This window comes from Protopterus annectens, chromosome 6.part0, assembly GCF_019279795.1.
Source record: "Protopterus annectens isolate FY-2018-M chromosome 6.part0, PAN1.0, whole genome shotgun sequence".
Classification (NCBI taxonomy): domain Eukaryota; kingdom Metazoa; phylum Chordata; order Ceratodontiformes; family Protopteridae; genus Protopterus; species Protopterus annectens.
This window is the reverse complement of record NC_056737.1, coordinates 1,564,954,688-1,564,981,537: the sequence shown is the minus strand read 5'-3', so window position 1 is coordinate 1,564,981,537 and position 26,850 is coordinate 1,564,954,688. Positions and strand designations below refer to the sequence as shown.

Below are 26,850 nucleotides of genomic sequence, written 5' to 3'. Positions count from 1 at the left end.
AGAGCATTAACTTGCCAAGCCACCCCTGTTATCATTTTTTTCATCCATGCTGCATCCAGCACTAGGCAACCTAGGCAATTGCCTTGGCCCATGCTGGGGTCAGGGCCCTGTCTTCCTTAAAAAAAAAAAAAAAAAAAAACTGTAAATACAAAAAAGTAAAACCTGACTCACTAGCAAGGTACCAGCATTAGGATCTAGCAGAAAACACAGCACACCGACTTCCATCACCACAGGACATCAGCATTAGGACCTTGCAGGAGAGGGTCTAGATTATATACTCGAAGTTTCAAAACTTCGAACCTCATATGATCGACACCATATGAAAGAAGTTTGAAACATCGAATATATAATAAAAAATAAAAAAAAGAAAAACTTACCTAAATGCTGTGAGCAGGGGGGCAAGCCCCCTCTGCACCAACCACAACCCCACTATTTAAATATACCAACTCCGAGACTGCACTTCAGTGCGAAAAAGGGAAATCGTCCCATTCTGCGCCATACAGAGCCATTTGTTTTAACCTTCAAACTTGTAAAAGTTCGATCGTATGGTGTCAACCATGTGACATTAGAACTTTTACAAGTTCGAGATTATAATAGGAACCCGCAGGAGACTTAACAGCACAGCAAGCTCTGCAAACATCAGTGTTAGGATCAGTTCTATAATGCAAACCCTATACCTCTCAGCACAAGAAGTGCAATCAAGGAGCTGTGAGTGTGTTTGTGTGTGTGTGTGTGTGTGTGTGTGTGTGTGTGTGTGTGTGTGTGTGTGTGTGTGTGTGTGTGTGTGTGTGTGTGTGTGTGTGTGTGTGTGTAATTATAATGTCCCAGTGAGGGACAATGTGTACTTAAGTGGGTGCGCAGAGGTAGACCCTCACCTTAATTATTGGCAAGCAAGTGCCTTAAACCTCCACACCAACTGTCAGGTCTCATTTAATTTTATTGATTTATTTGTTTTTGTTAAATTAATGAGGATTACAGCCTGTCAATGTCAGTCATATTAACTGTTCAGTATCATTGGTGCAACAGGCAGCATACTACTCTTAGTGCAGAAGGCTGTGGGTTCTCTTCCCACACCAGGTAGATTGATTGCTGACACGCACCATTTTTTTTTTTAATGTAACATAGGCAATTTATTATTCAAGGACAGCAGACACTGAATTTGTAGATGAAACACTAAAATGTTGTTTTCTATCAGCAACCTCTTTATTAGTTCCACTTCTATTTAATGTGGAATTATTCAGGTGACTTTTTTTTCTGCAGACATTATGCATATTGTTGGATATTGATGGATTATAATGGCAGCAGTTTGAGTGGCCTTTTATGGTTGAAATGTTCTGAAATGGATACTTTTATTGTTATTGGTTCATACATTTTATTTCCCTGCTTATTGGAAAAATGTTAAAAACTACATGTTTTATAACACACTTTAACAAGTGGTGCTTATTAAATAAGAATTATAATTTAATACAATCAGGAAAATGAATTAAAGAACATGTGCATTTATGCATGGTTCGAAAAATGTGTTCAAGGGGTTCATGTTTGAAAACAGCCCAAAAGTACACTTAGTCTACCACTGGCCAAATGCATTTTCTATGTATGTGGGTTTCAAAGCAGTTTCACTGAATGAAAGTTTCAAAGGCACAGATTGTTAATGTTGTGCATGCTAAGTTTGATTTCATTGTGAGACTGTATTGTTTGGTTTAGCAAATGGCTTTCAGAGTTTGTGCTATTAAAATTTTAAATAAAAGTTTTAAATTAAATCCAAATATCTGTAATCATTGTGGAAGTAAAGAAGAAAATAATACGCACATTGACCGGTTTGAACAGTGTTTATGGTAACTGTGGAGAGATGGGCAAGTAATGGGACACTAGAATGACTGCAGGTGTGGGAGGGCAGGGGGACCTGGCTGCTGGGCGAAGGGCCTGATCCATTACCCTGCTTAGGGTTCCATTTGACCATGGTCCAGCTCTGGGCATAACAGTCAGTCATGTACTAAGCCAGGTGAGGCAAATGATCTATAAGCTATCCAGGAAAGTAGACATGCACCTTTGTGATGTTACAAAATGTAGTTCTCATGATGTGTATGGAAGCTAGATGAAGGTGATAGGGTCATATTATACCATTTGTATTTAACTTTTTTATTTATTATAGTCTATTATCAGTTTTTTAGCTAATTTGGCTTACGTAAATGTTACTACTACACTTACACAGATGATGGACAGGTTTTGACATTCCCAGCATTCATCACACAGCTTGATTTTATAAATTATATTGTATGTTTTATGTAAAAGCCATGTGTTTCATGCTTTTGAAATTACCTGCATATGATTTTTAATTAGAAGAAGGATGCTGTTGCAGGATGAAAAAGAGTTTATCACATTTGTGAGTCAGCAGAATGCAACACACACACACAAGCACACAACCACACACACATATGGAGTTCATGAATTTTGAATTTCACAATCCAAAAGTCTAAATTAACATTTTATATGAATTAAAATTTTATTTTGATTCATATAAACACAGTGATACAAACATATGGATAATAAAAGTATCTCATACAATTGTCTTTAGAACTTTAAGTATAAGTTTGCAAAAATCTCAGGTTCTGTTTAAAGCAGCTTTGGCATATAGTTTGTTTTCTGTCCCTTGTATGGATCAAATAGTGTAAGCAGTTATGCAGAATGACAGCTTTTGAGGAATTGTTTGTACATTTCAGATAAATAATTCAGAGACAGCATCAGTATCATTACCTAGAACTTGACTTACAAAGTTAGACACATATGTGGTTAATACAGGCACGTCTGACAACACATAAACAGTATGGATAACATTCTGAGGTAATCAGTCCATAAATAACTTACTGATTTACTTGACATTTAACTGGGCTAGCCAATCACTTTGTTAAAAGAAAAGCTATAAAAGCTGGCTGAAAAAGTATTATACATTTATAGCAGGTGCTGTCTATTTTTCTGGAGTTGCATGTAAATATATGCAATTATTTGCAGGTAGGCTAAAATCATTGTAATGGCTGTTGTGTTTTGAAGCAGCATATATTTAAACAGATGTGCCTTTACCCCTTCAATGACCAGATGTTTGTACACAATGGATTAGAATACTACTTCTAACATTTATTTCATTTACTGATATCCCCTTTATCATACTCAGGTTAATTGAGCTAACTGGAGCCTATTATCATAAACCATGTGCATAACACAGAAAAGCAATCCTAGAATAGGCATGTGTTCATTACAGGATATGTATATGCACACAAACAGGATGATTAGAGAATCACCAGTTCAAGTTCAGTTTTAGTAAGGTTCTTGAATAGCAAACAGTGGTACCAAGGTAGATGCAGATAATAACAGATAAAACATAAGCACAGTAAAAGGAGTAAATATGAATAAAAATAAATAAATAAATCAAATTTTATATATATATATATATATATATATATATATATATATATATATATATATATATATAAACAAATAGAATAGGATGTCTGAGATGGCTATTTCTCATAATATTGCCAGGTTGTTCACAGGGTGGGGGTGCAGGGGGGGGAGGGCTTGCAATCCTGCAAAAAAGGAATTTAAAGGATAAGTGAGATGTTTGACATATGCTCTTTTCCTTCATTTCTGGTATTTTTTTCTGGATACCAGCACTCAGCATTTTGAGTGCTGATATGTCAATAGGGAGCTGCTTGTCTGATCTGTTTTCAGTGTATGCCTCATCTGTTGCAAATACAACCCTGCTGTGGTGTAAACTATGTTTTAAGGTTACACTTGTTTCTGTAGGTAGGGACTGCCCCCCAATGCATATTTTCCAGGGAGACGCTTACAAAAATGCACCATTCAGAGGTCAGAATGCAATACATAGATTACTCCTGAAGATGTCTTAAAAATGGGAAAAGGGACAATTGTTGAAGCCTTTATGAATCATGTCCCTTCTTGGTAAAGAGTTTTCTAGTTGGACTGGATGTTGGAGTGTGCAGAATGGGACATTATATGTGAAAAGATGAGGAGGTGTAGGGTATTGTGACACCCCTGCAATGGCCCAGTAATCAATGAGCCTCAATACTCACCACTGGCAACAGTGAGGGGGATGTACACACTGTGAGGATGACAAGTACACACACAGTAAAGTGCAATTTCCCTTAAGAGCACACAGAGATCACACTCAGTCTCAAGCTGGTTTCTCTCTCTTTCTCCAGATCCCCAGTAAGACTCCCCACTGGCACAATTACAGTTAAGATCTCAACTGAGTGACCAAGCTAAGACCTCCAGCACCCTCTCTGTCCAACCAGTGCTTCGTGTCTTTGCCTGAGTAGCTGACAGACGCACTTTGAGATTTGATTGATATACAAACACACACACACCTAGGAAAGGCCAACACAGGCTTACCAGCTATGCCCCCTTCTGCCCAGACATTACGTTAGTACCAGCTGCCACCAGCTACCTTTCCTTATAAACTACAGTAAAAACGAACCAAATCCAAGAACAAGTACTCCGACCAGCAGTACCAAAGACACCCTCAGGAAAATATATGTAAAAATGTATAATTACACGAATCCGTCAAACAGATGAAAAATCACGTAATTTATTGTGACTAAAATCCAAGCAATACAAACAAATAGTTAAGCACTTTCACCCAGGTTCAATCCCAGGCTTCCTCAGAACAAAATTCAAATGAAACCAATGGTGGGTTTAAATACCCAAAGTTTGAACATGTGACATAAAGTTAAATGCATTCCAATCAATTAAAATACATTAAAACTTGTAAAAACATAATGAATGCTGTTAAGCATTATCCCTTTTTTTGAAAACTTCCCTTTTGAGTATGTATTCTTGTGTTCTTAATAACTGATTACATTAAATTGTATTAAATTATTATAATTCAATTTTAAATACTTTTTAAAAAAAATATATATATGTTGTAATACTAGTTAAAAGTTAATATGTTGTTATATTTATGTTACTTTTATGCCCCTTCTTAGTAATGTATACTGTTTAAATTGTGTGTATATTTTACCATATAAATAAATAAATAAATAAAAAATATATATAATAAATATATATAATATATAATAAATATAATCAATATTGAATACAATAAATAAAATGTGTAATTAAATTTCTACTCAGCATGTAGATGAAAGAATGACCCTCTAAAATTCAATCAAGTAAACATGTGTAAAGCATAAACCACAATGGTCGGTGCCTATAGTCTTGCTGCTCTCATTCTCAAAACACTACTAATATTGATGTGGTCATTCAACCCGGGGGTCCTCCCAGCATCCAGTTTTAATTGCCAAAACAATTCCCGATATTCTAGTTTGGTCTCCCAACTTCCCCGTCTAGGGTCCACTTCAACTTGTTCTGCCACAAAAAACTTTAAATTCATGTTGGGACAACAAAGGGAATGTTTGAAGAAAGCATTGGAATCTTTCTTGATCCTCACATCATATAAGTGTTCATAAACCCTTCTACACAATGGTCTTTCTGTCTTCCCAATGTAAAAACTGGAACATGAAGTGCACCATCCTAAATACACAACCCTGGATGATTTGCAGTTAAAATGCCCCTGAGCTTGGACATGAATCTTCCTGGAGGGAATAAAAACAGAAGGTGTACCTGCCATATAGGAACATTGATGGCACATTCCGCACTTGAAGGTGCCTTTCTTTTTGTGTTTGGGAACCTCTACATAGTCCTTGTTCCCCCTTTCCAAATACTCCTTCAAATTTAAATCTCTCCTTCGAATGAATTTAGGGAAAGCAGGAATATGTTCTGATATATCGTCATTAATTTTCAAAATGTATCAGAATTTATTAATAGTTTCCTCAGTTAAATAGGATGTGTCTGAAAATGTGTGGATAAAGGTATCCGGGCCAAATTCATTAATTTTACTGATTACAGTAGTAGTGGCAGTACCTTTCCCAATCAATGGAAAATATTTCAATTCCCTATTGTGTAACACATCGTCCAACTGTTGGTTAATAAAGTCCTCAGGGTACTTCCTTTCTAAAAATAATTTTTTAATGTACTCAGTTTCACTAATAAATTCTTCATTTTTACTTGTCATCCTTGATGCCCTTATAAATTGGCCCTTCACTATTCCCCTTTTCTGGTACATAGGGTGACCACTATCAAAATGCAAATAACTGTTAGAAAAGGTTTTCTTCCGATATAACCTGGATTGAAAACAACAATTAATATAATCCTTATAAATAGTAGTGTCCAAATAGTTCAATTTATCGTCCTCCACATTCATGGTAAACTTTAAAAATGTTGTGGTCTGATTAATGTATTCAAAGAAGTTATTTAATTCTTCCTTAGTCCCCATCCAAAATAAACAAATGTCATCTAAAAATCTAACATAATGTGCTATGTACCTATTCCATTCTGTTTCAAAAATGAAATACTTTTCCCAATAGTACAAAACACAGTTCGCATATAAAGGGGCACAGGATGCTCCCATCGCCACTCCCTTTTTCTGATGGTAGTATTCACCGTTAAAAAACACATAATTGTTTGTTAGTACCGTTTCTGTAAATTCAAGCACCATGTTAATGGCCTTCTGGTCAAGCCCAAACTCATTCACTAAAATGTTGGAGAACCAATCCAACCCCACAGAATGGGGAATACTGGGAAAAAGTTCCACGACATCAATGGTGGCCATCAATAATTCTCTACGAAACATGTTTCGGTTGATCTTTTTTAAAAATTCCCATGAATCTTTACAGATGTGTGGAACTAATTCCAAGAAAGACTTCACCGTGGTGTCCACAAATACTGCTAAGGGTTCAGTAATCCCCCCTGCTCCCGCCACTATTGGTCTAAATTTAATGTTTTTAATCCCCTTGTGGGTTTTGGGAATACCAAAAACCGTGGGTATTCTAGGATGTCCAACATTCAAAAAGTTGTACAATTTCTCATTAAATACACCCTGTAACAAGTGGTCATGTAAATAATATTTGATTTTTGCATATCCTATGTTAATTTCGTACTTTGAAACGACTTCGTAGTGTTCAGTGTCTTGCAAAATGTTATACATGTGACTCTCATAATCGTAATTGTGCATTAACACAACACCCCCACCCTTGTCAGGTTTCATAACCCTGATTTTGTGTAACTTCAAAAGATCCAGTATTGCATAGTCTTCGACTGAGAAATTGTTATATTTACTACCAGTCCTATTAGTTGTTCCAATATTTCTAATTTTCTTTTCCACTACCTCCTCGAAAATTCTCAAGGAAGGGTGAATGGGTGGGTTAAAAGTACTTTTTCTAACCAGTTCACTATTAGTTGGTGCTTGCCCCTTAAACAAAATATTAAAATTTAATCTCCTCAAAAACATTTTTAAATCAATAATCGTGTTGACCGCATTCCCCACCCTAGAGGGTACATAGTGAAACCCTTTCGTAAAAAGTCCAAAAGAATCGTTGGTAATGGAAAGTTCTGTAAAGTTGAAAATATTGAAATTGCCCGATTTGCAAATCACAGATGTCTCACACCCTTCTACAGTATCATGGGTGTATCCCTCTTTTGTGTAGTCACATGCCTCTAGTGAACCTGAATTTTCTAGTGGTTCCAAGTATTCCGTGAAAAATAGTTCCCTCCCCCCCTCCCCTCCCCCCTCTCTGAAAATAAAAATCCTGGTTAGACCCATTCCTCCCTTTCTCCACCAGTCTTTCACTTCTTCTAAGACCCTGACCCTCTGGAATGTAGTCATTAGGTCCATTCTCATTGAAGTTGTCAGCCCCTACAGTAGGGAACACATTGTCGTGAAAGCTGTTTCGTGGTGTAAAATTGGGTAATGGATAGGCCCTCCCTTCCTGATATTCCCGTAAATCCCTTTCCAACTTCCTAATCTTTCTGTCCAAAATCTTGTTACAATATACATCAACTTCACTAAATACATTATCATACTGATGTCTTTCTTTTTCGATTAAGTGGTCAATGTTTAGTCTGTGCTGCAAATTTTCCAAGTCTTTCAGCAAATGTTCACTCTTCCCCTTGTATTCTTTAATGAGTAAATTCAAAACTTCAATTCCTGCCCTGTTAAAAACTTCCCACAACTCCTGATGCAATGGGCTGTCTGGTATTACATTGTTCGGGTATTTGAAAAAACGTAACCCCTTCGGCACTCTGTTAACCTTGACACAATGTCTCAGATAATCAATCTCAATCTGGTTGGATTTAAAAACATGCATCTTGTTTTTAAATAACTTAAAACTGTCTTCGAAGTTCACATGAAGATCATTAGAAACAGTACCTTCCAAAAAATGGAATTTCTTGTCAGTCCATGTCTCGAAGTTGGACCCCAAGTCGTGGTTAGAATTAATTGTCCTATTACGAGCACCCTGGGTTGTCGCCAACCCTGTATTTTCCTTATTGTTGGTGTTAACATTGCGTGTATCCTTTCCATTCATCGTAGAAGTGGAAGGCATGGGTTTATTGACCTCCGTTGCCTCCGTAAGACAAGTCGCCTTGTCTTTACGTCTTGTAGTAGACTCGTGATAGTGTTGTTGGTTACCAGGGAGACCGGTAACAATTTCTTCTTCCCTGTTCGACAGCCGGTTGTTAAGCTCAGTCAGTAAAGCAATCACTTGGTTAAATTCACTCCTCAAAACCAGAGTGTTGTCGCCACCATCCTTCGTTGCACTGTCTCTAAATAGAGTGGGAATTCCCTCAGAGATGTCGGTGCCCTGTTCGTCAGCCATTTCAAAGAAAACCACAGTAAAAACAAACCAAATCCAAGAACAAGTACTCCGACCAGCAGTACCAAAGACACCCTCAGGAAAATATATGTAAAAATGTATAATTACACGAATCCGCCAAACAGATGAAAAATCGCGTAATTTATTGTGACTAAAATCCAAGCAATACAAACAAATTGTTAAGTGCTTTCACCCAGGTTCAATCCCAGGCTTCCTCAGAACAAAATTCAAATGAAACCAATGGTGGGTTTAAATACCCAAAGTTTGAACATGTGACATTTCGTAAATAAAGTTAAATGCATTCCAATCAATTAAAATACATTAAAACTTGTAAAAACATAATGAATGCTGTTAAGCATTATCCCTTTTTTTGAAAACTTCCCTTTTGAGTATGTATTCTTGTGTTCTTAATAATTGATTGCATTAAATTGTATTAAATTATTATAATTAAATTTTAAATACTTTTTAAAAAATATATATATATGTTGTAATACTAGTTAAAAGTTAATATGTTGTTATATTTATGTTACTTCTATGCCCCTTCTTAGTAATGTATACTGTTTAAATTGTGTGTATATTTTACCATATAAATAAATAAATAAAAAAAATATATAATAAATATATATAATATATAATAAATATAATCAATATTGAATACAATAAATAAAATGTGTAATTAAATTTCTACTCAGCATGTAGATGAAAGAATGACCCTCTAAAATTCAATATGGTAAATAATACACCTGACTTAGGTTACCAGGCTAAACAAATACTAACAGCGTTTTAACATCTCTGTGTGAGAAATACATCTCTCTCAGAACTTTGCTCAGAACTGTATAGCTGCTAGAAAGTCATAAGCAATAAAACACTTTACATTTTAAACCTAGTAATTACTTTTCTTTTCAGACAATAGAAAAAACTTCTAGCTCTAGACATTGTGGCTGCTCGCTGCATTAAAACTAACATTTGTAGCACATCATAAAGCACTTAATTTCAACTTATTTTCTTGAAGTTTTGTGAGTTAATCTTCTATGTTCCTGCAGGGTATGCTGTGGATACATTCTTGAACCCAGTACTGTACAAACTCTGTTCAACACAAACTTCTGTACAAGTAGATTAATATACACATAACATATAGTTATCTTACATTTGTAAGACAAACATATGAATCATGCTGATATTCACAGATGACATATCATTATTTACAAAATTCCAGATAGCTGGGCTGGCAGTGTCACAGGTTTCCCTTTGCTTATCGAGTGGACTACATATCCCATGAAGACATCTGCAGCAATATGTTAATCAAAAGTAAGACTAGTTTCATTTAGTGTACACAGGTTTTTAACATCATGATTACATTTTAGAGCCTGACCCTCAGTGTAGTAGTTAATGGTGACCACTGCCTTACCAGAGGATACTATACTACACTTGTAACACAAAATGTCAGGCCATAGTGTATGCACTAAGTCTGTAGTTTGAGCAGACCAATCTATAGTAAGAGGAATTTACTGGGGAAAGGAGGATGCTACAAAGTTTGCAGTTATTGACAAACTTGGTTAGCTATATTTTATTATCATTTGGCATGCCAAAAAGGAGTGAACTAGTAAATGAACCCTGTGGTACCTCTCTCTTATAGGATCAGAGAAATGACCATCTATCAAAAACATTGTGGTCTCAGTTCAGTAGGTTATACATAAATTCACTTTGAAGTGCTTGGGTCTGTTTAATTCCTACACGGAGAGATTATCAAAGGCTTTAGCATGATCCAGACATGCAACATGTATGATAAGTCCTTCATCTAGTGCTGCTCTAATGTCTTAAAAAATATTTGGAAGGCAGGCTGTACCCTTCACAGTGCCGTGCTAATTCATGTCAACTTACCAGCACCATTTTTTACCAACTCAACAATTACTTTGCATAGAATATAGTAATGGGTCCTGTTAGGGTCAAATGCTGATCACCTTTTCTGAATTGGCACTACTGTATGGAATTCAGTGCCTACCATTATTTAATACTAAAATGGATGGGGGAAGTTCATGAGATGTCATAGATGAGATGGTAAGTAGAAATAAGTTCAATTGATGTTAAAAGGGTACTTATTCTTTCAACTAAGTTGTGTTTAACACTCTGTCATTAAGGTTATTATTAGTAACAATGGAGACACTGCCTCCTGTCCTATTTAATTTGATCCAGGCATTAAATCTCAGAATTTAGCAGGTGCTGGTTCAATCCTTAAGCCAGGTAGGTCTCTGTGCACTTCAGATAAGCCTGCATGGTGATGAAGGCCAATGAATTACACATATTCTTGTTGAGACTACAGTTAATTATATAAATACATTACAATAACAGATTATGAGAGCTAGCTTCACTTCACTGTCTTTTTTAATGGTGTCCTGTATGACAGTAACATTGCCAGTTTGTTAGAAATATTTGTACCGTTGTAGCAGTTTTGTCTCTGGTGCTTACTGTTTAGATATTGGCTTCTCTGCATGTATAGAAGCACATTAATGATACTGTGTGCCTGAAGTTCAGGATTAACCAATGTATATAGTTTTCTACTTTCCACAAGTTTGATGGTTCATGGAGAAACCCCTACTCTTCTTAATAGCTGTGGTCAAAAGCTAAAGCCACGAGAAATTAAAGTCTGGAGGATTTTGCATTTGTGATGACATTTTATGAAAAACAGTTTGTGGCATCATGTGTACATTACTTTTATTTCTTTGTAAAAGGTGAGTGGCAGACGTGCCTAAATACATGGCTGCAATATGCTTGTCAGAAATATTTGCATGTTCCTAATGCATGCTGCAATTTCTGTTCGGCGTTCAGATAATACAGGAGGATATGGGATTTGGCTTTTAGAGTTAGTAAAAAAAGAAAAACTTAGCTTTTTTCCTGAGTAATTTTTAAATGTACTTCTGATATTTATTTGTGGAACTAGATAGTTGTACAAGGTTTACTGTGCTGCAGACAAAGCATAGTCCTCTTGGTCATACACAAGAGATTATACACAAAATAATGAGTAGCTAACTTAATCTGAATATTTATCTATTCCCTTTTATTAATGCAAAACAGCATGGTATCTCAGTGGTTACAATCTCTGACTCACAGTTCCAGGGTTGAATTCTAACCTTTGGTCACTGCTTATTTGGAGTTTTCATACCTCTCAACCTCTTAGCACAAGAAATCTGGACAAAGCCTGCCATAATGGGGCGACAAAGGTGCAAAAATAGGGACACATTTAAATATTGCTCTTATAAACTTAGAAAGTTGCTATAATAACAGAATATTTGTAAGAATGCATTTTTCTGAAGGATATGAAGTCTGAAACTCAAATGCATGTTATTATTTAGTGACTTTAATGCATATATCATCCCAGTTTTTTGTCAATAAAACAAAAAAATTATGAGGAACAAACCAAAATATGAGACAAAAATCTGGAAATTCTGTGAAAATCTGCACAGTTGGTAGGTATGCACTGCATGTCTGCTTCAGTTTTCACAGTCTTTCAGATTTCCTCCCTATTTATAAAAACTTGTTGGTGGAGTGATAACTGTAAAGTATCCATATCCATGTTTGCGGGCATTACATACTGCATGTATGTGTGCCTTGTGTGGTGCTGATTTTGTTTGCTTGGTGAATTACACATGTATGGCTGATTATCAGTATAGAGTGTTGGCTGGCACAGATATTGGAGCACTAGCCTGACTTGGGGTGCTTTGTTTGGTCCCTTGTGATTGCAGCATTGTTTTATGGAGAGATGTGCTTTGTTAAGTTTTTTTTGTAATCATTGTTAGTAAGTATCCAGTTGTCTGACAAATGGTATTGCTGCTGGCGGTCATGACCTTACAGTAGTCTGGGCATTGGTCCCCATTAGACATTGAGGCATCAGAATGTAGAGATGTAGTCAATCTCTGTGGTTCATGGTACTCTTTTGTTAAGTGTGTGTCAGTGAGTCGTGTGTGTTTATCCAATTTGGGAGGTAATGCAGAATTGAAAAATGGGCATGGTGGATCGCTTACTGGAAATGTATAAGTAAAGTACACATAGTCTGTAGTTAGATACACTGAGCAGCAGGGGAATGAGCTTACTACTTCCCCAAAGTGTGATTAATAAAATTCAAACAGGTATGATGGACTAAAGTCAAACTGTTGCTTGGATAATATTAAATAACTCAAAAAAGACCACAATGCAACACATGTGGCCTGCAATGGGCTATTTTTCCTTTTCAGGTGGCGCACAGAAGGTTATCAAAGAGTGAGTTTAAATGATTTTAGCAGTGTCTATTTTGAGACACTATTATCAGTGAGAAGTACAAACGTGCATGCAGGTAGGGACAGTAACAATTGTCATTCAGTTGTACTTTATAGTGAATTCAGAGAGTAACTTCTAAAATTTTCCATAATGTAAACATCTGCTGAGATATACACAGCAAGGCAATATCTATAGAAAGTAGAAGTTTACATAGAGGCACAAAGGATCATTTTATTGCTACGTTAAACTCTGCATGAAATAATACAGTTGATTTCATGTTAAAACACTATTGCTGTATGTAAAAATGATTATGTAAATAGTCAGTATGCACTACAAACTGAACATTTTACTAGCCACATTTCCAGGAAAGGCTAACTTTGCCTATTCTGTGAGTTGACACATGCATGTCCTAACTTTATTTTCTGTAAAAGTGCTACTCAGATGACAAGAGTAAGAAGGGACAGGAGGGAATACTTTAATGTCACATCAGGCTAAGTGTATTGCATTACATAGGAGGCTGATAAGCTGGCCAGGAACTGAAAAATCACAAATGTTGTCTTTAACACTTATGAAGGCTGCTTTAACATAATTTGAAACACAGCACGAGGAAAAACATTTGTAAGAGTCACTGCATACTATTCAGTGACATTTGATTTGGCTTGGCCTTGTACTGCATTATTGGATAGATTTATCATTTCAAGGAAAATTCATTACACCAGAATGTTTGTCCCAAGCTTGCAAAAAATGAAATTAACAATGATTACTTATTGCGATGCAGGCAGGTTTGGATCGAGTGTATGTTCATGAAAAGATAAAAAAAAAAAGGGTCAGTTTTTGCCTATAATAGTCCTTTAGTGAAGTTACTGTGTCACTTATTTGAGAAACATGTTGCTGAATCATTGAGTTTAATAAATCAAGTTATTTATTATGCTTTTCCTGAATTGAGGTCCATTTTGGACTAAAGTCACTTGATTTTTTTAATCATAACTGCTGAAGAGAAGACATTACATGATGCAGTTCTTTTTTTCATTGGAAGATCTGACCAAGAAGATTTTGAAGAAACCATGCTGTTTTGAATGATGCACTCTTCCTGTAATGTGGAAAGCTAGTAGAAAATAACAAAATACTCACTTTCTTTGATATAGTAAGTTAAATTAGATATCCATAAATTCTTTTTGACACGTTTCTTGACATTAAAGCCAAAAATTTACTGTCAGAATTACTGACATTTTCAGGAGCATTTGAAAAAAAAAACAGTTGAGGATAGCTATCGCGAAAGGAACTCCTCAAGTAAAGTACTCTGTAAGACAAACTTGGACAGGTAGGTTGGAAGGACAAAAGAAGCACTGTATAAAAGAGTTTTTGAAGAAGTAGTGATGCTCTGCTAACCACAGGCTGTGTTGAGCTCAGCAAAATAATACCCTTTAAATGACCTTCATCTTTTTTTTTTTTTTTTTTGTAACTATGTAGTGTGCAGCTTGGAAAGGAGAATAAGTTGTCCTGAAGCTGGGTTGGAATCCATGTGTATTTCCTGAATGTAATTTTTCCCATCCCTTATTAAACATAAGCTAGAGGTTTATTTTATCATACAGTATAGTCATACTGTCTGTATGATTTTAGTTGAACCTCCATTGTTTAATGTATGTTTGCTAATCAATAAGCTCTTCACTAAAGAATGCCTGGCATTGATTCATTTGATAAATGTTTTTTGTGAGTGACAGTAGTGTGTACTTACAAATGTGCATGTTTCCTTTTTTTTTTAAAAACAGACATTGTGGTATCTCAGTAAAATGCACTCTTCTCTGAGCTACCACTGCCTCTGAGACAATAATCTGAAGTAGCAGAATTAACAGTGAGCAGTGCCATTCAGTTCAGTATGTAGGGATCATCCATCTGAGAGTCGATCACCAATATATCAACCTTAAGAAATGGAGACACTCTTAAGTTGTCCTCTAAATACATTTTTGATAATGTTGTCAGTATGTTGCATGAAGTGTCATTTGTTCCTATTGGAGTAATGCGAATGTTATTTTTATTTATTTTTTATTTATTTAACATTTGTTAACTGGGAAAGTCTGACTTGGAACGAAGCCAGTTTTCAGCGGAGGCCCGGAGAGAAATGCTCCAGACGCATGTCCTTGTAATGTAGGAGGAAACTGGAGCACCCAGAGGAAACCCACACAAATGCAGGGAGGACATGCAGACTCCACACAGAAGGCACCCCAGCCGAGAATCGAACTGGAGAACCTCTTGCTGTGAGGCGACAACGCTACTGCTGTACCACTGCGCCATCTGTATACTTGACCACATGGAGAATCATGGTGGTGAGGTCTACATTCTCTATTCTGACGCTGATGACTGCATGAGACAGACAGTGACAGGTGGTACATAGAAGAGAGGCAGTGGAGAAAGCTAAAGACAGTCTAAGCAGAGACAGGAGATCTGTAGTTACCAGCATTTAGTCCTCAAACCACTCTTGGTAACACTAGCAGCTAACCCCTTACTAGAGTAAAATTGTGTTCTCCTGTGTGCCCTTGAGCAGAGTGTTAACACGCAGGTGTGTTACGCATTTATGATAGAGCTGGGTAAACACTCCATTGCAAGGTACTGTATTTAGAAGACATGCTGGCAACTACTAAAGGAAACAAAAGTAGAAAGATATGAGGCAGTTAATAAGGAGTAACTGGAAGGGCTACTCCAAGAGGTATGCAAGGAAAAATATCAGAGGCAAAGTCAATAAAAGTAGGCTTGGGATATGATACTTAGCCAGAATAAATTAGCCAAAGGCAAGATAAAGAGACACATTAAGAAAGGTGTGGAAGGAAGAGAAGGAGAGCTTAGAGGAATAATGAGGGTAGAAGTTATATCTCAGGTGTTGGGTGTAGGCTGAGTATAACTTTTAGGAAAGTGGGGAGTACTGGATGCTCATGTTTCTCTAGAGGGAGGTATAGGAGCTGAGAAAGCTAGAGAAGGAACTTTGGAGTTGAGTTCACAAAGAGCCAAACAGTTAAACTACATTAAAAAGTAGAACAAATAGTTTATAGTTGTCATCTCTCGAGTAAGGCTTGTAGGATGCCAAACCTTTATTTTAACTTTTGATGAACGGGGACCAAAAGGATGTACTTCTCATGCTGTCAGATTCCCTTGCATTATCTGCATATGTGTAAATTCAATATCCTTCATAAGTTATCCCTCCTAGACATTGTTCTTCTAAACTTTGATGCGGTCTATTGCATACTTTTGAAAACAGTCTGGGACACTGTCATTAGTAACCCAAACATGTCTATTCAGAGTACTGTCATTGGGTGCTGATTTTATTAACATCTGCATAAATAAACACATACTGGTAAGACACAGATGTACAGGTAAATTCAGCAAAACACCCCATCTGGTTGAATCACAACATTAATAATAATAGTATAGAACTAGAAAAAGAGGTACTATTTAGCTTTGAAAAATTATTCTAGCTATAAATCAAGTATACATTAAATGAAATAGAGATTCAAGCTTGTTTTCTTATCAAATAATCCAGATCCAACTATAAAGTTAATTTGGTCTCAAAATTGACAGTAATAATATGATATTGTTTAACTGTATCAGAAAATTAAAAGAGAAGATTGTAAATGTGACATGTTATCTATAAATAATAGATGAATAGGGAAAATAAACTGCTATTCTCTGCATGAAGAATATTACATTTCCTAATCTCAGAAAGCAAAGCAGCTATTAGGAAAGATGATGTCATTGTCCAACTTGAATACAAACTCCCTCTTCATTGTAGCAGCATCACAAAACCCTTAAAACCCTGTAAGTAATTACCAGCAAAATCTGCAGATCCATAACCCTCAATCCAAGGCAGGAATACTAGTTTCAACTTTTGTCAGAAGCTAACTGGTTTCCAGTAAACAGTGTGCAGATGTCTTCTTTACAGGACCAGCATAGGGTAAATAGAGCACTAGGCTAATACCTCCACTGTGACCATCTGCTGTCCACCATGTCCCCTGGATATTTCAGTGTCCCATTGTTTCCCACTCACAATCCTGGCCTCTCGTGCCATCCATATTACTGTATTCTTGATTTCTCACACTTTGTCTTACTTTTCAGCATTTTCCTACATTCTTTCCTGTATCCTGTAAACATACCTTAACTGGTTAAAACTGCACTTACTAAATGTGGAGGAAATATTGAAATTATGATTGTGTGGGGGGTCACTAGCTCCCCAGGAGTCATGGGGTTCTAAGTGCTTTCAGGTATATTTTAGAGCTTTTTCCCAACATGTTATTTCAATGATTTATTTATTTATTTCAGTTTGGTGACCCGGGGGGTGGGGGTCCACTGGGCTCGAGAGCCCATTTTTAGTGGAGGCCCAGGGAGAAAAGCTCCAACATTACATAGTAAAACATTAGATATTGGATAAAATTACAATTCATGATAGAGATACATAAGATAAGCAAAATACAATTGATATGGAGGGTGTAGAAGAAAATAGAGACATAAACAGGTAAATTGGTAAGGCTTCACATTACATAGTAGACATTGAGTTTGTGGATAAAGTAACTTCATAAATCAGACATGAACTGGTACATTGGTAAAGCTACACTTTACATAGTAAGCATTAAGCATTCAGATAAAGTACCCCTCAGGATGCAGATACATAAGATAAGCAAATTATAGTAGCAATTGAGGGTGCAGACACTTTTGAGAACAGATACATGAACTGGTGCAGATACTTTGTAGAATAGAGACATGAACTGGTACATTAGTAATTTAGCAAATAGGTCATATGTTGCAAAGAAAAAATTCCAGTGTTTGTATAGAAAATGTGTCTTGTTTGGATGCCAGAAGAGGTACAAATGAAGGGAGAGGAGAACGGGGAAAGAAAACTAGATACAATATGTATGAAATGTACAAGAAATAATGCTGAAGAGAGCTGATGGTCTGAATATGTCCAAAGCTTAATATTCAAAGATGACAAAATTGTAGCCCCCAGTAAACTGAGGAGACAAATGCTCATGAGGATGCACAAACCATATCAGAGAATAGTACCTGACTCCCTACCCCCAATAAGTTGTCCAGCTTCTTTGTACACCTCTGATGGTAGATTACAATGAAAGTGAAAGAATAATTGGCCACAGTCACATATTTCAATTTTCTGCTGCCACACATGTACTCAACTTGCTTCCTCAGCCATGTTCTCTACCTCTCTGATGTCAGATGGGGACAAAATAGAAAGATAAAAAATAGAATGCAGTAATAAATTTCAACTTTTTGCTGCCAGCATACATGCATACACTGCATGCCTCCTTATCCCTAATGCCATAATATAGCCACATGTACACTCGTCTGATGTTTGTGAAGAAAGTAAAAAAATTATGTCATTAAAGTTCCAGTTAGAGAGTACACTGCCCCCTAGACAAGCTATAGTGACATTCTGCTCAAATATCTGAAGTTTAGTTGTGAGTAAAGTAAAAAAAATAAAAATAATGACCACACTGCCCCCAGCCCACACATAAATGTCAGTGATATTTTGTGTGACATCTAAGGCTTAATTGTGAGGAAAACTAAAGAAATAATGACCACGCTGTCCACAGTCCCCATACAAGCCCTAGCAACCTTCTGCACATACCTCTGAGTAGGGACAGCTTTAGAATGGGTGGGGCCCACGGCAGATGTCTCTACTAAGTCTGTGTCAAAATCCACATATTTAGCTGTGAGGATAGATGTTCTGTGATGCATTTCATGTCCTAGTTTTAAAATGTAATGATTTGATAACTGTCATTTTTATTGCAACCCAAAAGCGTTAAGTATGTGCCAAAAGATAAACACAAAAACACACACACGCATGCATGCATATATATATATATATATATATCTATATATATATATATATATATACCAAACCTCTCAACCTCTTAAGTGCAAAAAATCTGGACAAAGTCTAAAATAATTGGGGCCGAGGCCCAGAAATGGGAACTGGTTTTAAATATTGCTCTTATAAACTTAGACATTTGCTAGAATAATGGGATTTATTTAACATGCATTTTTCTGAAAGATATGAAATCTAAAAGTCAAATAAATGTTAAAATTTAATGACTACAGTCCTCTGTGATTTGCCAGAAGCACAAATTGTATGATGAATAGACCAAAAAATATGAGGCACAAATCTGGACATTCTGTGAAAATATGGACAGTTGAGAGGTATGGCACACACACACACACACACACACACACACACACACACACACACACACACACACACACACACACACACACACACACTCTGCTCCTTGCTCTTAACAAGTCAGGTCTGTCATAAGATGCATGGATATTTCACTTGTAAATGGTTTTGTAACAGTAATCCAATTTAACCTTCCTACTCTCCACATCCATCTTAGAGACAGATTATTTTCACTTTGCCTTCATATAGTAACAACACAGACATGCATAAGATAATTTGAATAAAATGTACTGATAATTCACCCCTCCCACTTATACTGAAATGTGTTTCTTTTTAAAGGACAGCTGCAGAAGAGCACATCTGTCAGTTAGGTCTCCATTAGCAGCACTACTTTTCTTGAATTCCCCCATTAACTCCACAACAAAATACTCAATCAACAATGCCTTCCTGGTGCATTTTTCTCTATAGAGTGTTGTATATACATGCAATTATTTTATGTAGTCCTTATTGTATCCAGTAAGACTGCAATCATAGTTATGTGCAAACAATTATTCTGTTTCCTTCATTATTTTATGTAATCCTTATTGTATCCTGCAGAGTGAAATCTGTTGCATTGCTTTTCTTAATGTACAGTTGCATTGCTGTATAACAATTAATGTGTAAACATTTTTGCCAGCATGTAACATAATCAATGTTTGATTAATTTTGTTGATGTGAAGTTTTTCTGCTTCTGCTCATGTACTTCTATAGATATGGAACTGTATGAGTGTGTTACAATGGGATCTTTCCATCTGAATATCAAGGCATTCTTTGAACAAGTTAACACTTGATGAAGGACTGACCTTACTAAGACATGTTATACCATTTCAAATATGTGAATAATTGAAAAATTAATAGTATTAAAGACCATGTGGAGTCTGCATGTCCTCCTCGCGGTCAAGTGACATTTAAAGGCATGCAAGTAGGTGCGTGCATGAATGGCCGTGCCTTCTTTGAAGGTTGGATGTCGGGCTGTCAATTCGGCACCATAAAAATCCACTGCCAATCATTAAGGGACCGGAGTTCCACTATGGTGACCCCTAACCAGGAAAAGCCAAAAGACATTAGTTTAGAGATCACATCATCTGTAATTCAATGAGTAAAACACTGTTAAAGCAATAAGGCACAACAAGATAAGTTAGGAGGTTACTTGACTATCCCAAGAGAAATTACCAATGGTGTCATATGGGCTTCTGTAATGGGGTAATTTCTTTATGGATTATTTTTTTTACATCAAAGTGGGAAATGCGCTATGGATTATCAGATGTAGAGATGACTACAAAATGGGTAAATTAATAAATGAAAGATGCTGAAGTTCTCCAAATCAGTCTACAGTAAAAAAAAAAAAAAAAACGCCACTTGTTACAGTAGCAATGACCTCCCTTTCAATTTCAGTCAAGGCAGCATAATTAGAATTGACAGACAAAAGAAACAATCGATCATAAAAATTAACACACAGGAACAATACTAAGCACACGATCATGGGGACCATAAAATGCCTAGCCTTATGCACTTTTAAGCAAGCACATTTAAAACATTCTTGCTACCTTTTAATGCAATGAATAGTGCTCAGATCCTGAATCAGGTAGGGCTATCCATGATAACCTTGGTGTAACCTTGTGTCTGCCCATCCAATCATCAAGACTAGCCTTAATTGTAGCCGAAGTAGTAATTGTTTTAGCCTGTAGTGGTAACTTATTCTTTAGGCTAGAAATACACATTAGAAGCTATCCGTCTAATGAGTTTCATTTATTTTTTGGTGTAAACTGGTCCTTAGTACGGGTGTTTATAGAGCCACTGATTTTGGTAAGACATAGGAAGTTAAATATATTGGAGTCATTCCTGGTTTGAAAAACTGTCCCGTGTCCTCTTGGAGCAGCTTTAAGGCTACTGAGTATTAGGAGAGTTTTGTTAAGCCATTGGCTTGGTTGATGGATTTAAGACCTTTCATTTTCTGTTTTAGAGATCTTTGGGCCTTTCCAGTTGAGTGATATGCTCGGATTTGTACATACCAAATGGGAAAATGTATTCAGTGGTGGCTTTGATAAGGGAAGAGTAGAGTGTTAGGATGACATCTTTGGAACTGGAAGATATTCCCTTGGAAAGTAACTGGGATAGGTGGAAGGATTTCCTGACTGTGGTGGAGATATGGTGATTGAATGAGAGAGAGAGAGTTATCCACATAGGTATCGGTGTCTTATGACAATATCTGCATGAACAGGAGTACAATTTGTAACGTATGAGGCAGGAGCAAATTTTCTGTCATATGCTACTGTACCACACATTCTTTCATTTAGTTTATGATCGTTTTTGATACACCATGATATGCATATTCCTGACCTTGCTGGAGATGTTTAGTATCAAGGAATGAGTGGATAACAGTGCCTAGTTTACACTCATCAGCAAACTTGATCAGGTACACTTATGGGATATTGGCTTGTTTGTCTACAAAGTAAATGCCAAACAGGAGAGGACTGAGAATGTTGCATCCTACAAGTTAGAATGCTATATTATCATAAAGGAAGCCATCACTTTTACAATTTGGGATTTGTTTACTAGCCAGTTTGCAATACAGTGGATAATGCATAAGTGTACATTAGTCATATCTAATTTTTTTTAGTAATTCCAGCATGGTGTATAGTGCCAAAAGCCTTTGCCAGGGCAAGATAAGCAGTGTGCACAGAAAGATCATTATCCACAATCAATGTAACCACTTCAAAGGAGCTTACTAGGTTCAGGAGATAGGGCCTACCCTTCATGAAGCCATACTGATTGGGATCTTGATAAATTAAGTTGCCTTTGTCTGCATAAATTAGTTTTGCTATGATATATTCCATGGCTTTGCATGTAAGGCTAATGGGTCTATAATTAGTCTGATCTGTAGAGGGGCCACTCTTGTCTATTTAAGTTACAGTGGCTATTATCCAGTGATCCAGAAAAAAACCCTTTAGATAGGCTGAGGCTGGATGCTCAGATAGTGCAAACTTGCCACTGATTAGAATGCAGCCTGGTATGTTGTCCTGTCCCAAGGAAGTATTATTTTGAGCTTTTACCAGGGATTCTAAGACTTGTTTCAAGGAGATTTCAAGGGAAGCAAAATTCTCTGGGGTAGCAGGGGCAACAATGTGGGCAGGAGTAAAGTTAATGCTACATTTGCCTGCTAATATATTATCTATATCCTTGGGGTCAGAATGGGAGATATTATTATGAATGAACTCATTGCATTGTTGGACATTATTCCTCAATTTTCTGTTATAATGGAAAAAGGATTTGTTGTTTCCTTTGGAATCTGCCGCCACCATAAGTTCATACTGTGCTTAACATTTTTAATTTTTGAATTCCTTGCTGACATGTTTCACTGTATTCTTGAGGTCGAAAGACTGGGATTTCTTGCAAACCTTTTTTTACTTCCTTCTTTTGTTGTTCAGTTTATTAATATGTGAGTTCTACCATAGAGGTTTATTCCTGAATTTATAGTTATATTTAGGACATATGGTTGCTGACTTTTTTGTGGAACTGCTCAGCTGCTGGTAAAAGACAGAGGCAAAGGTGACAGTTCTCCGAGGGATCCATTTGCAAGGCATTTCTGGGAATTTTGCATAAGGCTTCTACAGGCTGAAGTAGGTTTGCCTAGGAGAAGTCACTAAAGATAGTTTAATTTGATGGTGAGATGGCACTATTTGTGGTCAGATTTAACCAACGATTAGGAGCTGTGTGGTGGGATGCAGGTGTGAGCTAGGTTGTCAAGGACCAGGCCAGGGATATTGGAAGTATCTGGTAGGTAGAAATATGATTTGCTCCAGTGCACTGGTATTAATGAAATCTGTTTTCAGAGGTACAAGTATACCAATCATTGCTTGGTCCCCATAGCAAAAAGGTATTTGGTTTGATATTTAATGTCTCAGTGGTGTTTTTGTAACGCATTACATCTGAGTGACGTCTCCAGGTGCATCTGCAGTTAACTGCTACTGACGCCTCTAGGTGTCAGATATCGCTTGTCCATTTTTGCGTCAATAATTCCAAAACCATGCTATGTACAAGGTTTTAGAAGATTTCTAATTAAACCTTACACAAGGGCCAGTTCAGCTGCATTAATATTTGACTTCTGTCTAGTACAAGTAATGAGATATTAACTGCTGTTTTTATGATATTAATTAATATAGATATACTTTTCACATTTTTCTAAATATCTCAGCAACCAAGTAACACAGACAAAATTCTTTAGCTCATATAAAAGCTCTCTGCTAGATGAATAAAATGTTGCTGACACTGTGTGTGTAACTTGAGTGGTTGCTGAGATATTGTAAGTTTACAAAATATTACAAACGTAATAGTTACTGTGCTTACTGCTACTTATAAAATTCAGTTCAAGACCTAGAACCTAAATAATACTACCACTGCTATTTATACTTCTTTCATAATCCCTATGGTTCCAGAGATATGAACATTTGTTTGAAATGTGAGGAAATAATTTGATTCTGTGAAAAGGCTTAGGCTCCGCCCATTGGACGTTATAGTGCAGATTTCCTGAGCTCCATTGGCGTGAATGAGTTAACATATTTATTGAATTACCACTTAAAACACAGGCATGCATTCATTTATATAAAAGAAACAAACCATGTTAACATGATCACAATTACAAACATAAACCAATATGTGATGGCACCTCTTTACCCGGGCCAGTTATCAAGGAGCCTCAATCCTCACCACTGACACCAATGAGAGGTGGGCACTAAAAACAGGAATGGATTTACACAGTATTTCAAATGCAGCTCTTGCATCAAGCACAATTTCCCCCAAGAGCACACAGGGAACATGCTCCACTGGGACTAGACTCTCTGTCTCTCCTGATCCCAAACAAGGCCCACTTTGGAGCACTGTGTCTCAGTTTCAAGTATCTGATCCACACACTTGAATATTTGTTTCACACACACACACACACACACACACACACACACACACACACACACACACACACACACACACACTGCTCCTTGCTCTTAACAAGTCAGGTCTGTCATAAGATGCATGGATATTTCACTTGTAAATGGTTTTGTAACAGTAATCCAATTTAACCTTCCTACTCTCCACATCCATCTTAGAGACAGATTATTTTCACTTTGCCTTCATATAGTAACAACACAGACATGCATAAGATAATTTGAATAAAATGTACTGATAATTCCCCCCTCCCACTTATACTGAGATGTGTTTCTTTTTTAAGGACAGCTGCAGAAGAGCACATCTGTCAGTTAGGTCTCCATTAGCAGCACTTCTTTTCTTGAATTCCCCCATTAACTCCACAACAAAATACTCAATCAACAATGCCTTCCTGGTGCATTTTTCTCTATAGAGTGTTGTATATACATGCAATTATTTTATGTAGTCCTTATTGTATCCAGTAAGACTGCAATCATAGTTATGTGCAAACAATTATTCTGTTTCCTTCATTATTTTATGTAATCCTTATTGTATCCTGCAGAGAGAAATCTGTTGCATTGCTTTTCTTAATGTACAGTTGCATTGCAGTATAACAATTAATGTGTAAACATTTTTGCCGTGCATGTAACATAATCAATGTTTGATTAATTTTGTTGATGTGAAGTTTTTCTGCTTCTGCTCATGTACTTCTATAGATATGGAACTGTATGAGTGTGTTACAATGGGATCTTTCCATCTGAATATCAAGGCATTCTTTGAACAAGTTAACACTTGATGAAGGACTGACCTTACTAAGACATGTTATACCATTTCAAATATGGGAATAACTGAAAAATTAATAGTATTAAAGATCATGTGGAGTCTGCATGTCCTCCTCGCGGTCAAGTGACATTTAAAGGTATGCAAGTATGTGCGTGTATGAATGGGCATGCCTTCTTTGAAGGTTGGATGTCGGGCTGGCAATTCGGCACCATAAAAATCCACTGCCAATCATTAAGGGACCGGAGTTCCACTATGGTGACCCCTAACCAGGAAAAGCCAAAAGACATTAGTTTAGAGATCACGTCATCTGTAATTCAATGAGTAAAACACTGTTAAAGCAATAAGGCACAACAAGATAAGGTAGGAGGTTACTTGACTTTCCCAAGAGAAATTACCAATGGTGTCTTATGGGCTTCTGTAATGGGGTAATTTCTTTATGGATTATTTTTTTTTACATCAAAGTGGGAAATGCGCTATGGATTATCAGATGTAGAGATGACTACAAAATGGGTAAATTAATAAATGAAAGATGCTGAAGTTCTCCAAATCAGTCTACAGTAAAAAAAAAAAAACAAAAAAAAATAAAAAACGCCACTTGTTACAGTAGCATTGACCTCCCTTTCAATTTCAGTCAAGGCAGCATAATTAGAATTGACAGACAAAAGAAACAATCGATCATAAAAATTAACACACAGGAACAATACTAAGCACACGATCATGGGGACCATAAAATGCCTAGCCTTATGCACTTTTAAGCAAGCACATTTAAAACATTCTTGCTACCTTTTAATGCAATTAATAGTGCTCAGATCCTGAATCAGGTAGGGCTATCCATGATAACCTTGATGTAACCTTGTGTCTGCCCATCCAATCATCAAGACTAGCCTTAAAGGTAGCCGAAGTAGTAATTGTTTTAGCCTGTAGTGGTAACTTATTCTTTAGGCTAGAAATACACATTAGAAGCTATCCGTCTAATGAGTTTCATTTATTTTTTGGTGTAAACTGGTCCTTAGTACAGGTGTTTATAGAGCCACTGATTTTGGTAAGACATAGAAGGTTAAATATATTGGAGTCATTCCTGGTTTGAAAAAGTGTCCCGTGTCCTCTTGGAGCAGCTTTAAGGCTACTGAGTATTAGGAGAGTTTTGTTAAGCCATTGGCTTGGTTGATGGATTTAAGACCTTTCATTTTCTGTTTTAGAGATCTTTGGGCCTTTCCAGTTGAGTGATATGTTCGGATTTGTACATACCAAATGGGAAAATGTATTCAGTGGTGGCTTTGATAAGGGAAGAGTAGAGTGTTAGGATGACATCTTTGGAACTTGAAGATATTCCGTTGGAAAGTAACTGGGATAGGCGGAAGGATTTCCTGACTGTGGTGGAGATATGGTGATTGAATGAGAGAGAGAGAGTTATCCACATAGGTATCGGTGTCTTATGACAATATCTGCCTGAACAGGAGTACAATTTGTAACGTATGAGGCAGGAGCAAATTTTCTGTCATATGCTACTGTACCACACATTCTTTCATTTAGTTTATGATCGTTTTTGATACACCATGATATGCATATTCCTGACCTTGCTGGTGATGTTTAGTATTAAGGAATGAGTGGATAACAGTGCCTAGTTTACACTCATCAGCAAACTTGATCAGGTACACTTATGGGATATTGGCTTGTTTGTCTACAAAGTAAATGCCAAACAGGAGAGGGCTGAGAATGTTGCATCCTACAAGTTAGAATGCTATATTATCATAAAGGAAGCCATCACTTTTACAATTTGGGATTTGTTTACTAGCCAGTTTGCAATACAGTGGATAATGCATAAGTGTACATTAGTTATATCTAATTTTTTTTAGTAATTCCAGCATGGTGTATAGTGCTAAAAGCCTTTGCCAGGGCAAGATAAGCAGTGTGCACAGAAAGATCATTATCCACAATCAATGTAACCACTTC

At 36.6% G+C, this 26,850-nt stretch overlaps 1 protein-coding gene across 1 annotated transcript in view; it reads left to right on the top strand.

The window, feature by feature from the left end:
- The window catches only part of SLC12A8 (solute carrier family 12 member 8), a 1,470,733-nt gene that overhangs the window by 941,972 nt on the left and 501,911 nt on the right, over positions 1 to 26,850 (top strand). The window lies entirely within an intron of this gene.